We start from the raw sequence: 7,341 nt of genomic DNA, 5'->3' as shown, positions 1-7,341 counted from the left end.
ACCACACCCTCCTCAAAGTCCCAGCTTTATTCACTGCTGGGAGCCTCTACGTATTCCTGCAAGAATCAGGATTATTTGGAGACTGTGAGATGCTTCTTCGCTATGCACAATACCTACAACCAGTGAGAAAGGGTGAACAAGACGGAAAGGAGTGGAAGGCAGACAAAAACTAGTTTAAGGAAGCTATGAAGAACCACTTCTTGCTGCTGCCATAGATTTTTTTAAATTGAAAAGATCATTACTAGCTGCTGTATTTCCACTTCCCTATTAGTTTTTACTATGAGGAAGCCTGAGCTCAACAGGAATCTTAAAAATAAAGAAGTGCTATAAATATAGGACAAAAAATCACAAGGGAAAATAATATTCTCAGAATTCTGGGCAGGACACTTAGTATGTGGGCATTTTTCCATATTTTTGCCCTTAATCAGTCGGTTCCCTGTTTGGAAAATAATGGTGAGTCAGTGTATTCACTCAAGGGTGCTGTGTTATCAAGCATTCAGGTATTATGATGAGGGTGATTTAAAATGTACTTTGAAAAGTTCAGGGTTTGGATTTTTTTCTCAGATCACACTCTCAATGGAAAGCACTTTTTAATTGTAATTACCTGTTCCTGTACTGGCAGGGGCCTGGTAGTCTGAGGCATGAGTTTAATTGTTACTCTGAATTCATACCGGAGTCTGTCCCATTTAGTTCAGCTTTTAAAGCATTCCTAATGCTGGAGGCTGCCAGACTAAATGTTACCTGTATCACTCCATTATGTGCTTCAGGCTCAAGAAACTGTCACGTTTCTTGCTTGTCTTGTGGAACAGATAGTATATGCTTGTGTGATTTCTAGTAAGGCATATGCACAGGAAATGGAATTGGAGTCATAAAGGCAGGTCAGATTTTCACATAGTTTTGAACCAATATTGTTCCTTTCGGTATAATTTATTGAAAAGTGGAATTTCAAAAACTTTTTCTCATTCTTTTAAAACAATACTTTACAGTAGTGGCTTAAAACACTGCTGTGTAACTCCTGTGGTTTCAGCCTGAATCCAGTGAAAAGTTGTAGAAAAGCAGTTGATAGCTAGTCAATCTCGAACACGGCACTATCTCACTTCTTTCTTTCATTCTCTTAAAAGTCAGAAAGGGTTTATACATCAGTACGTTTACTGCTTTCACCCTACAACTGCAAGCCTGCTCTTTGAGAGCCTTTTTTGATTTAATGTTGCACTTGAGTTTAGCATCTAATTTCCATTCTTCATGAGAAGTATATTTTTTTTTTATGATGTGGGAAAAAGCTAATTGATTATGATTAATGTGCAATTATTTCCGTTTCTATGCGATCCTGTGATTTTGTTACCACTTGTGTGGTTTTTACAGAGAATGATGAATGAACTTCCTAATGTTCACTTTGGTTTCAGTTCTGATAAGCATCCAAATATTTTGATGCTTACTCAAAACTTATCCAAAGTTTCCTACGCTCTTGAGTCTGCAAAACTAGTCTGAACACTTAGACAGAGAAGGGCTTTCCTCATGAGGTTTCCAGTTGTTCCACTAGTGGAACCTGATGGAAATACCATGAGGTCAGCTTTTCTTCCAGTTGTTCCAAATCTTTAACATCTGGGCAGAAACTGGAAGTGAGAAATCCTGTCCAGAATTTGTATTAGAGGAAAAGTTGGGTTCTAAAAATAGGTGAAGAACAACTGTTTTTTTAACTCCTCCAAACTGTTAATCCATGACTGGAAAAAAAATCAATAATCCAGAATTAGAGATTAATCAGGTTAACTGGTAGCAGCAACTATAGCCTACTCAGCTGAAACCTTTTTCTCCTTAGAATTTGCTTATTTGAAAAGTCACATATGCAGAGAAAATTTCAAATTTGGTGACATTTTAGAAGCTTTCAGGGATGATTATTTATTCTCATTCCAGCCAAGTATTTATTCATTCATGAGAGGGTAGTACACAGATCCTGGTAGGAAAAGGTTATCTCAGTTTTGTACAAAAAACATCTGTGTGTTTCCTCCCAGTATTGGTACTCTGGGGGGAACCTTAGCTATTGGTGTTACCTTCTTTAAATAGCTCTAATTTCAAAGTTGGTCTGCTGGGAAGGTGGGGGAGTTCAGCCAGTGTTGAACCTAGCACTGAAATGACTTGCAGCCACAGAGACACATTTTTAGACAAAAGAATTTGATAGCTTAATGCGTTCTACCCTGTTGGTTGGCACCTAATAAGCTCAAAGTATACTTTGCAGAAATGAGTAATCTCTTTGGTACAGCCCCTATTTTCAGAACCTGTGATCTTCTTTTTACTGTGCTGCTTCCCCCGTGCTTCATATCACACCAAGAATGACTAGCTCTCCCTGCATATCCTCTTGCTTACCAGGTTTATCTGCCCGTTCACATACCAGACACCAGCTCAGATCAGGCTGCTGATAACTGCTCATTGCTGGTATCAACATCATCCTACAGGTCCTTTATAGCAATAGAGTGCATCACCATGCAATACGAGCACGGTTCCCAAGTTCATTCACCTGAAGCTGGGAAAAAGTTCTGAGGTTCCTCTTCCCCTTGAAAGAAATGAAATGTTCAGGAAGCCTTTACGAGTGGGCAAGCAAGGACCTCCAGCACCGTCCCAGCCCCAACCATCAGAAATGTGTGCAAGAACACCAGTGGCAGCATGCTCCAGCAGGCTAACGTTTAGGACCCCTGGAGTGCTTGATCAAGAGTAAGGAGTAGCAATGGGCTCAAAAAAAAAAAAAAACCAAAAAAAAAAACCTGATTAAAAACCTGAAATGTCTTGTGAAAACCATCCAAATTACTTTGCTGCTCAATCTGCCTCTTGCTTTGCTTGAGGTCACAGGCTTTACAGAATTTTATGGAGTGCAATGCGTACAGGCAATGTACGTGCCATGCTCTCAGCACTTCATCAAAGACGTTTCATCTGGCACAAAGCACAGTGTTTTAGCCGTTGGTAACCTCCCTGTCAGGAAGCATTTCATAACCTAAGTTGAGCACACATAAAAGCACACAGAGAAAGTACCAATAAGGCAAACATATGAGTGTTTGTTAGCCCCCGAACTTCTGCACATGCATCGTAAAAAATATATCAAGAGTTCCAATTCACTTTATGCTGGTTTTCAGGAGACAAAAAATTAAACTCAAGAACTTATACGTCAGTGCAATCATTTATAGGCAGTATCACCAATTACTAAATTTAGTCAATACGGTCCTTCCAATTCCCTTCAATCCCAAGTCCCTGGAAGCCAGTGCTTGCTTGGTACTTGGTCAGGCATAGAAATTGCGTGCCATTCCCCCTATCTACTGGATCAGTGGCATCTAAGAAACATTCATTCACCCAGCATTCAGCCATCCCCACCCAGCACGTACGTGAAACTATTGCATTAAGGACCACAGTGAAAACTGACTTGCCACCTCTTCTGTCTCTTAGTAATGGGAACCAGTCCTGTCTGCATGGCATCTCAAATCTGAAGGGAAAACATCACATCTCTCCAGAAGACTGAACAAAGAAAAAGACCTGCCTGAACCTGGTTCTCACCTCATCTACACCTGAAACCAAAAGGTAAGGGTCTTAATCTTGAAAATAAGGGAAAATAAGGGAAGAGGAGGTGTTCAGAGACCTTCTGGCAGACCTAATAGAAAAGCCAGGAAGCTCCAGCAGATTATCCTCTGGACTGGGAAAGATGGCTTCTGCTGTGACCCAGCTAGGGGCAAACAAGGCTGACTGGGGCTGGGAAGTCTGGGAGCTGCTTAAGTAGTCTTCAGAGAGATAGAAGACCCTCAAAAAGGAAGAGCTGCAGGACTTTAAAGATTACTTTATGTAAAGGTATAGCGAAACAGAGTCAACACTCTGAAGTAATTCCTGAATTGCAAATATTGGGAGCAGCAGTTCATATCAACTCTTGACCTTTCAGATCAACGCCCAGACTTTGATCCTTGAAACCAGCTTCTGGGAGCTCACCTTTGAACTTTCAGGCTCAGCTGGGGGTTATCTATCATGTTTTCTCCCAGACAGGAGAATGACCAGGCAGAAAGCCAGGAATGGTATTTTTTTTTTTTTTTCGCCCTTGGACTTTTTGAGAATGCATACAATCCTGAGTTTTCTTCGTAAGTTTATAGCTTTGCGCTATTTATTTTAAGCTTCCTTTTTATTGTTGTGCATTAGGTGTTTTCTCTTTTGCACCGTTACAGGCAATAAAGTTTCAGTATTTGCACTTCTTTGGAAAATAAACACAGGTTTTCCTAAACGTGATTGATATAATAAGGAGGAAAGTTTCAAAACACAAGTTCTGAGAAAAATCACGTTTCTCAAACATGAAAACTAAGTATTCATATGTAGAGTACAATATTTCATATTATTATTTCATTAAACATTCTTTAACATTCTTGTAAAATATTTTCAGAGTTCCATGCAGTGTTGCACAAAACATAAGGAAACCCTCCTGACTGTAAGTTTAAAAAAATATATGAACGAAGCCATAAAAACCAGGGCCTATAAAATTCATACAAAATATTTCACTAATCATCTCAGTATATTCATGAAACACTCTGGAATATTCATAGAATATGCTAGCCCTGTACCTAACAGTATTCAGACACCATTGCTTGTAGTATAATAAAAATAAGCTTAAAGCAACATTGCCACTATACAGACAGTAAGAAAAGAATGGAAAGATCCACTCACCTTTCTGTGGGTATCACTCACCAGATGTCCATATAAAGAACCTTGCACTGGTTGATTATAGCACTGGTCCCCAGACTTTGGTAGTTTTTTTCCTCTTACTCATATTGTGCAAAACACAGCCTGCAACGTTAACCTGAGATGGGTGCTGTAAGGTAGCCCTCAGCCTCTCACTCTGAGACGGAGACCTTAAAATCACTGTAATCTACACACACGCACTCTCACTCTTGCTAAGCAGCAGCACAACACGTATCAGATAGCAGGCTTCCGCAGCTGTGATGGTAGTAGTAGATTAATTATCTCAGCATTGCAAAAGGGACATTAACAACATTCATATCCATATCGGTTTTGAAAGTGAATATTCCTTTTTTCATTACATGTAAGTGGTGAATGCCCAGTGGCTTGGACCTTTCAGTATCACCCCATGTTAACAGGGATTAACATGACGTGATGATTAACCACATTACGGAAGTTAGTAAGAAATATCTATGTCTGTTACAGAGGTCATTGCCCTTTACAAAGAATTTGTTTCAACAATGATATTAGGCCAAATAATCGATCCTAAAAATGTCTGCTTCAGAAAAGTAGCCCCCCTCTGACTACCCACCCCATACCAAGTTGTTTCACTACCGATTAAAGGCGGATGCGGCACAGTGAGCTGCTGCCAGGTAGTGATGGGCATTCTCCCGTGAGCAGGGAGGCTGGTCTTTGCTGCTCTGCAGCTCTGAGGCAGCCTCCAGCAACATGCTGCTTCACCATCCGGAAAATCTGCACTGCACATTATCCCCACTGGACAGCACAGGCATTTCTCACCCGGCAGTGTTTGCTTTGGGGATCCAGAAGCAGCAGTGCTCCTGCTGTGAAGGGGAAAGCAGGCTGATGATTGAAAAAGTATGTGACAGCAAATTCACAACAAGAAAATTAACCAAGAAACAGCTCAACAAAAGCATGACAGGAGAAAAATCCCGTGATTTCTTTTTTTCCTTTCTTTTTTCCTTGACTCCCAGGTTCTCACAATACCTCTAATGCCTTCCAAGTACGGAGGGAAGATGTAGGTTTCCAACATAGCCAGCAGATACACACTACACCCATATCACTAATCTCTGCACGAACAGCAGATTGACTTCTTCCGGATGCTCTTGACTTACTGTGTACATCACTTACATAGTGGGTCCAATATGCCCAGGAGATACTGAGCTTAATCTTCAATTGATCTGCACATGTACAGCAAGTCCAATGCATTCTAGATGTGCAAACTTTGCTGTGCCTGTGAGGTAAATGCAATCAATCTGCCTGCACACAGTAAACCCAGGCGGTCAGAACTTGTAGGTTTATTGCCCAAGCACAACCTGGCTGTGCATAAGAGTAAGTCTTATGTGCATTGATACATTGGACTCATCGCAAATGCAACATAAAGTTGATCTACGCAGGCTTTATCCAGAAATAGAGCAGATTGCTACAGAAAGCAATAGGGCAGTTGACTACAGGTCTTGGAGGAAAGCTCATAGGAGGGGCACGTACCCCTCCCCTGCGCCTCCCACGGTCCCCTGGGGGAATCCCCCGTGTGACACAGACCCAGAAGCAGGGTGGAAAGCAGTGCAATGCCTACTCAGAACACAGAGCTCTTAACGCAGAGAAAAGGCCGGCTGTGTACAAAGTCATTCGTACTGCCTTCGAGTTGCAGCTGGCCACGTAGATTTGGCTAACTCAGCCCCAGCGGCTCCTGCGCCCATGCTCGGTGCCAGGAAGTTACAATGAAAGCAAGCCTGCAGCTTACTGGTTTTAAAGACAGATTAAAAAAATTGACCAGAATGAGGGAATATTAATGTTCGGTATAAAGTTCATGAAAAATTTAGTGATGTTTTCTTTGCTTTTTTTTTTTTTTTTTTTTAAATAGGAACTCTGTGTGCTTTTAACTGCCATCGCATGCTGACAACTTCATTGAATGATTCACTATGCCAAGTCTTCTCTTCCCCCATCCTTCCTAATCCTGCCAGCTCAGATCCAAGGAGTACTGTGAAAATTTGGGACTTCTTTTGTGACCTTGTGTTTTGCTGTGTTTCCCTTTCTATCGTTTCAATGTTTTCCTACTCAGCTGTAGTGCAGTACCACGTTAGACACGTTTTAATTGAACAAAACAACTTGGGATCATTAGCAAATGGCGCAGACTACCATCCTCCAAAAGTGCTACCCAGGAGCGAGGTGTGGGCCAGCACTGTATGTGTGAGCAGCATACAGCCTCGTGTGCTTCAGAAAACGGGTCAGAGATGCGTCACCCCCACTTACCTATCGTCTCTCCCAAGTGTGGTGCGTCGCGTGCATCAGGGAAAAATGGCACAATTTAAGTGCCTCGGGGTCTGTAGCAGCAACCCTGGGTCACAGCTCTGCGGTTGGCTTCCCGGAGGCGCGCAGGCAGGCCTGGGTGTGCTCACCGCCGCTGCGTACAGTGGGGTGGACGCGCGGGGTGGGTTTGCCCCCGGGCACTTGCTGCCCCTGGGATGCTGCAAGGTGCTGCGCGGAGGTACAACTGCCGAGGGCGGTGTCCGTGGGATGGGCCCTCCTCGGAGGTGACCTGTGTCCTTTGGGGACGGCTTTGGGCCCGTGGCTACCCTCTCCTGGGGGTACCCCCTCAGCAGTGGGCCGGGGCGCCGTGCGGCAGCC

This window comes from Egretta garzetta, unplaced genomic scaffold, assembly GCF_000687185.1.
Source record: "Egretta garzetta isolate BGI_Z169 unplaced genomic scaffold, ASM68718v1 scaffold397, whole genome shotgun sequence".
NCBI classification, from domain to species: domain Eukaryota; kingdom Metazoa; phylum Chordata; class Aves; order Pelecaniformes; family Ardeidae; genus Egretta; species Egretta garzetta.
The sequence above is the reverse complement of the archived record's forward strand: the minus strand, read 5'-3'. Positions refer to the sequence as shown.